General features: G+C 51.1%; 1 protein-coding gene across 3 annotated transcripts in view; it reads right to left on the reverse strand.

Annotated features, from left to right (window-relative positions):
• FLYWCH2 (FLYWCH family member 2) overlaps nucleotides 1–6,346 on the reverse strand; it is a 10,164-nt gene extending 3,818 nt beyond the window's left edge. Inside the window, exons 1-2 of one of the 3 annotated variants that reach the window (XM_081820249.1) lie at nucleotides 6,189–6,328; nucleotides 1,001–1,102 (exon numbers count right to left, since the gene is read on the reverse strand). The gene's annotated coding sequence lies outside the window, so the exon portion shown is untranslated. Of the gene's footprint in view, nucleotides 1–695; nucleotides 963–1,000; nucleotides 1,103–6,188 lie in introns of those variants that run through there. The other 2 variants (XM_006743042.3, XM_081820250.1) reach the window with 2 other exon arrangements.

Consider the following 6,346-nt stretch of genomic DNA (forward strand, 5'->3'; position numbering starts at 1 on the left):
CGTGAGCTTCTACAAAGAGAGGCCCGTAGGTGCTGAGCACGGTGGGATGTGTCTTCACAGGGTTTCCCATTTAACTTGGCCCCGTGTTATGAAAGTCAGTCATTCTTGGGGTGCCTGGGTGGCTCAGTCGGTTGGGTGTCTGCCTTCAGCACGGGTCATGATCTCAGGGTCCTGGGATCGAGCCCCACATTGGGCTCCCTGCTCAGCTGGGAGGTCTGCTTCTCCCTCTCCCACTCCCCCTGCTTGTATTCCCTCTCTCGCTGTCTCTCTCTCTGTCAAATAAATAATAAAATCTTTATAAATAAATAAATAAATAAATAAATAAATAAATAAAATGCTTTAAAAAAAGAAAGTCAATCATTCTTTTTTTTTTTTAAAGATTTTATTTATTTATTTGAGAGAGAGAGAACGAGAGACAGAGAGCAGGAGAGGGAGGAGGGTCAGAGGGAGAAGCAGACCCCCTACCGAGCAGGGAGTCCGATGCGGGAATCGATCCCGGGACTCCAGGATCATGACCTGAGCCGAAGGCAGTCGCTTAACCAACTGAGCCACCCAGGCGCCCCGAAAGTCGATCATTCTTATTGGCCCAGTGTACAGATGAGGACACTGAGGCACGGCAGGATGGCCAATATGGCCATGAAGTGCAGAGCTGGGAGTCTGGTCGAGGGGGATCCAGAGCCCGCCCCACACAGTACCTGGTGTGCCTCGTCCAGGACGACGGTAACTGGCCTTTCTGAGCACCAAGCCTCAGGGACCAGCACTTGGCACATGGGCTCATGTCACAGACCCTCCCAGAATGCCCGGTGGCCTTCCTCCTGACACTGTGTCACAGGGAGACCGAGCCGGGCACCCGCCGGCGCTCTGCAGACCACAAAGGGGACGCCTGGCTCTGGGAGGCAGGACTCCCTGGACTCACAACTAGATCCATCTCCCATCCCAAGCTGGAGGCCCTGGACCACGCAGCACTCAGGAAATGCTGGGGTCCCAGGAAGGCAGTGACCTTGTGCCTGAAGCAGGGCTGGCGCTGCCTCAGCCGGGAGGGGACCAGGCTGTAGAGGTGCCCGGAGAATCCACAGTCACTCTGGGCTCCCTGGCTTCTGGCCTGGAGAAGCAGAAAGGACGTATGACAGGGGCCGACGGCAGGGCAATGCGGAGTAGCCTTTTTGTCTGTTGGGCGCGATTGAGTGCTGGGCAGTTGGCAGGGTCTTCATCAGCGTACAGTATTAGCCCAGAAACAAGACCTCATCCTTAGCAGACATCTCCCCTGCTCATCTCAGGACCCAGGCAACGGCAAGGCTCACAGACATCTACCTGCCCCCTGACCCTGTTTATCTAACCCGGTTTGCAGTTCTCACTGTTTCCTGGGACCCCTCCCAATACATATGGCTTGAGGTGGCCATGCCCCGATTTCCAGTTTTCTAAGACCCCATCCATGAGAGAAGTCGGGGTGCAATGCCAAAGAGGGTTTGGGGTGCCTTGTCCCCTGCAAGCCCTCCTCCCCAGTCCCTTGGCCACTAGACATAAAAGCAGAGACCTCTTGGACTGCGACAGACATGGAGCCCTCACCTCCAAGGGGTGAGCCCTCAAGGAAATCTGCCTGGTAATGGGTCACCTGACCAAGGCACCCCTGGGTTCAGTGTCTCTATCCCTCCTGCCCCTGGCCCCCCAGTTCAGCCCTGGGACAAGCCAACCCCTGTTCCCACAGCGCAGTCCTTCCCTGCCCTGCCCATCCTGTCCCACAGGGTGACATAGCAGTCCTGGAGGAACATGGGGACCAGCTTCAGAAAGGACAACACCAAAGTCTCCCCTGGAAGAGCCATTCTGGGCAGAAAGAGGTTATGGCAGAAGCCCTAGCACAGGCCATCCTGCCCAATCCACATTCAGATCAGCTTCAGTGCACATCTCCTGGAGCCAGCCCACCTTTCTGGCTTGCAGGCTCCCCCTAGTCTGGGGATGAAATCCTGCAGCACTGGACCCCTTCCTCACACCATATACAAATACTAACTTTAAAATACTCTTTAGGGGTGCCTGGGTGGCTCAGTCGGTTGAGTGTCTGCCTTCTGCTCAGGTCATGATCCCAGGGTCCTGGGATGGAGCCCCACATCGGGCTCTCTGCTCAGCGGGGAGCCTGCTTCTCCCTCACACTCTCCCTCTGTGCTTTCTCTCTCTCTCTCTCAAATAAATAAATAAAATCTTTTAAAAAATACTCTTAAAAAAAAAAGATAGGAGTAAAGCTTCATGACCTAAAATCAGACAAAGCTTTCTTCAATATGACATGAAAAGTACAGGCGACCAAAGAAGAAAGAGATAAACTGGACTCCATCAAATTTTAAAACTTTTGTGAATCAGAGGACACCATCCAGAAAGTTAAAAGACAGTCCACAGAGTGGGAAAGAATTTTTGCAAATCATATCTCTGATGAGGGAATTATATCTGGAATTTATAAAGAACTCTTACAACTCAGTAACAAAAAGACCAATAACCCAATTTAAAAATGGGCAAAGGCTCTGAATAAGCCTTTCTCTAAAGAAGATCTACAAATGGCCAGTGAGCATATGTGATGCTCAACAGTAATAGTCATGAGAGAAACACAGAATAAAACCACCAGGAGATACTACTTCACACCACCAGGATGCACATAATAAAAGGAACACACACAAAAACCAGACAAAACAAGTGTTGGTTTGGATGAGGAGAAACTGGAAGCCTCTTACACTGCTGGTGGGCTTGTCAACAGCACAGCCATGTTGGCAGTCTGGCGGCTCATCAAAACGTTAAGCACAGAGTCACCATATCACCCAGCAATTCCACTCCAAGTACATGTGCAAGAACTCGAAACAAATGTCCACATAAACACTTTTAAGTGAGGGGCGCCTGGGTGGCACAGTCAGTTAAGCTCCCGATTCTTGATTTTGGTTGGGGTCATGATCTCAGGATCGTGAGATCAAGCCCCTCTTTGGGCTCTGTGCTCGGCGCAGAGTCTGCTTAGGATTCTCTCTCTCCCTCTCCTTCTGCACCACCCTCCCCCCTGCTCTCGCTCTCTCTCTGAAATAAATCTTAAAAAAAATTTGTATATGAATGTTCACAGCAGTATTATTCACTGTCATCAAAAAGTGGAAACAATTCAAATACCCATCAACAGATGAATGGATAAAAGATGGCATATCCATACAATCGAATATTGTTTGGCAATTCAAAAAAATTATGCTACAACATGGATGAAACTTTAAAAGATTATGCTGAGGGGTGTGTGGCTGGCTCAGTCAGTAGAGCATGCGACTCTTGATCTTGGGGTCGTGCGTTCGAGCCCCATGTCAGAGGGTAAATTGTAATCTTAATTAAAAAAAAAAAAAAACCTTAAAAATAAATAAATAAATAGAAGATTATGCTGAGTGAAAAAAGCCAGTCATAAAAGACCATGTATCATATGGTTCCATTTATATAAAATGACCCAGAGACCAATCTATAGAGTAGAAAAATCTATCCTTAAGAGACAGGAGATGCGTGGTGGGCTAGGGGTGGGGGGAGGGCAGCGGGAGAATGAGGAGTGACTGCTAGTGGGGATGGCTTCTGCAGTGGGGAAGGCAATCTTCTGAAACTGACCATGGAGATGGTTGTGCAACTTTCTGAATACATCAAAAGCTGTTGAATTGTACCTTGTGAGAGAGTGAGCTGCACAGTATGTGAGTTAGCTCCATAAAACTATTAGAATTAGGAAAAAGGGAAATGAAGTCTACAACCAGTGGTCCCCCAACTTCACCATACCTTAGAATCACCGGGGTTCTTGTGACAAATGCACAGTCCTGGATTACTCCACTACCCACCCCCACTCAAGGGGTCTGGAGAGGGGTTGGAGAATCTATATTTTTTACCAGTACCCCATCTGATTCTGATACTGTGAGAGACACGGATGGCGCCATGGGCCTTTCACTCGGGAAATCTGTAACTGCTAGTTGATAGGTTGAACTGCTTGTCAATCTCTCCATGAACAGGAGTGGGTACGCCCTTCAGGCTGGATCAGCCTCTTTTCTGGAGTCATCCTTCTAGAAATTTTCTAGGTGTGGAGGGAAGACTTGACAGGCAGCTATTTTAAGTCTAATATATATTTTTTGAAAGTTAAATTTCACTCAATGAAAGTTCACTGAATTTTTATTTTATTTTATCTTATTTATTTATTTTTTTTAAAGATCTTATTTATTCATTTGAGACACAGAGATACACAGAGAGAGAGAGCATGAGCAGGGAGAGAGGCAGAGGGAGATGGAGAAGCAGGCTCCCCGCTGAGCCAGGAGCCCGATGTGGGGCTTGATCCCAGGACCCTGGGATCATGACCTGAGCCGAAGGCAGACGCTTAACCATCTGAGCCACCCAGGCGCCCCTTTTATTTTATTTTTTAATAACAAAATAAAATAAAAAATAAAACACAGGGCTCACGACCCTGAGATCAAGACCTGAACTAAGATCAAGAATCAGATGCTTAACCGACTGAGCCACCCAGGTGCCCCAAATGAACAGAATTTTTAAAAGCGAAGTAGAAATGAATTAAAAAGAGCAAAGGGCTTAATAGTTCACTTCCCTTGACACCCTTTCTCTAATTCTGAAATCCGGTGGTTTGAGATCACCATTGACCTCCAGTCACCCATTCATCCTAACCCGCTGTCATGACATGGGTCTGCACAAAGCCAACCCAGAAGTGTCAAGGTGGCTCAGTGTGAACCCCAAATCATACGACGTTAGGAACTGGCAGGAGCCCCTCAGACACTCTGGGAAGCAGAATCAGGGCCTAATGGCCGTAACCCCTGGAACCTACAGGACGAAGTCTGCAGATGGGGTGAAAGTTACTAAAGTAGGAGAGCAGCTTGGATGACCCGAGTGGGTCCAATCACAAGGGTCCTAAAAAGTACAAAAGGGAGGCAGAAGAGAGAAGGAGAAAACTGGATAGAAGCAGGGTCAGAGAGACCGGGATGGTGCTGGCTTTGAAGAAGGAGGGAGCGGCAGGGAGCCAGGCAATCTGGAGGCCTCCAGGAGCTAGAGAAGACAAAGAAACAGATTGTCTCTCCTGGATCCTCTAGGAAGGAACACAGCTCTGCCTGCACCTGGTTTTAACCTCCTGAGACCCACCTCGAACTTCTGACCTCCAGAACTATAAGACTGTTAGGAAGCTGTGTCGTTTAAAACCACTACATTTGTGGTAATTTGTTACAGTAGCAATAGGTAACTAATAACAAGGTCCGATCCCTTGTTCCTGAGACTCTGGAAGGCGTGAACCCTGCCCAGCCACTGACGAGGGCTCAAAAGAATGACCTCCACACATATGGGGGAAAAATGCCACCGAAATCCACCGGCACCTGTGTCCTCAGCCACAAGGACAAATCCCTCACCCTCTCCGGGTTGGTTCCACCTGTATGATGGGAATGGTGGGGAATTTGGCAGAGGTTCTTAATAGCAGGTAGGCAAGGGTACGCTGTTTCCAAAAGTCCTGGGGGTACTGGCAGCTGCGCCCCAGATCATCACTGTCCCACGGGGCTCCCGGAGGACTGTGATTGGGCTGCCGGTGGGATGATGGGCCCACTCAGGTGCGCAGGTACACATCCTCACAGGGAGAGTTTCAAGGCAGCAAGGATCCAAAAAAGGTCAAGGACTGCTACTCTGTAGTAGGTAGGGGAGAGCCTGCCCACAGTGGGATTTTCAGGTAAGGACACCACCTTCCCCTCAGCGCCCTGGCTCTTAGGTACCTGTACTCCTCCTCACACACTGTAATTTATCATCAATCCTGTCTGTCCTGCACCCAAATGGCCCCTCCTCTCGGCTCCCCTCCCCTCCGGTTAGTACCACCACCTCGTCAGCAAGCCTCCGGGGTGTCCCACCCCCCTGCCCCAATATCTCACAACTCCAACTGCCAGAGTGGGACGAGGCTGAGGATGGCTGCAGGGAGGGAGGCAGTACTGGGTGTGGTCAAGGAAAGGCAGACGAATGTGGGGATCCTTGACTGGGGGTGTCGGGGTTCAGTCCGGAGCCGGGTGGGATGGGGGGAAGGAGCAGCCAGGAGGAAGGAGGCGGCCTGAGCGCCGGGACGCAGAGCCGGGTGACCCCCCCTCCCAGCATCAGCAGCCCCGGGGACCCCCGGGAGGGCCGGGCCACTCCGTGGGACCCGGGACCCTCCCCGGCCCGCTGGGGCCCGTGCTCACCGGGCACCGGCAGGGCGGCGGTGGCAGCGGAGCCCTCCCTCTCCGGCGACCGAGCCGCGGCAGGTCCTGCAGCCTCTTGCCTGGGGCCCCGCCTCGGTTCGGGCCGTCACCTCAAGCTGGGGTCACGGAGCGAGCATGCGCAGCAGGGCCGGGCGGGG

This window comes from Leptonychotes weddellii, chromosome 5 (genome assembly GCF_054177405.1).
Source record: "Leptonychotes weddellii isolate Sample4059 chromosome 5, ASM5417740v2, whole genome shotgun sequence".
NCBI classification, from domain to species: Eukaryota; Metazoa; Chordata; class Mammalia; order Carnivora; family Phocidae; genus Leptonychotes; species Leptonychotes weddellii.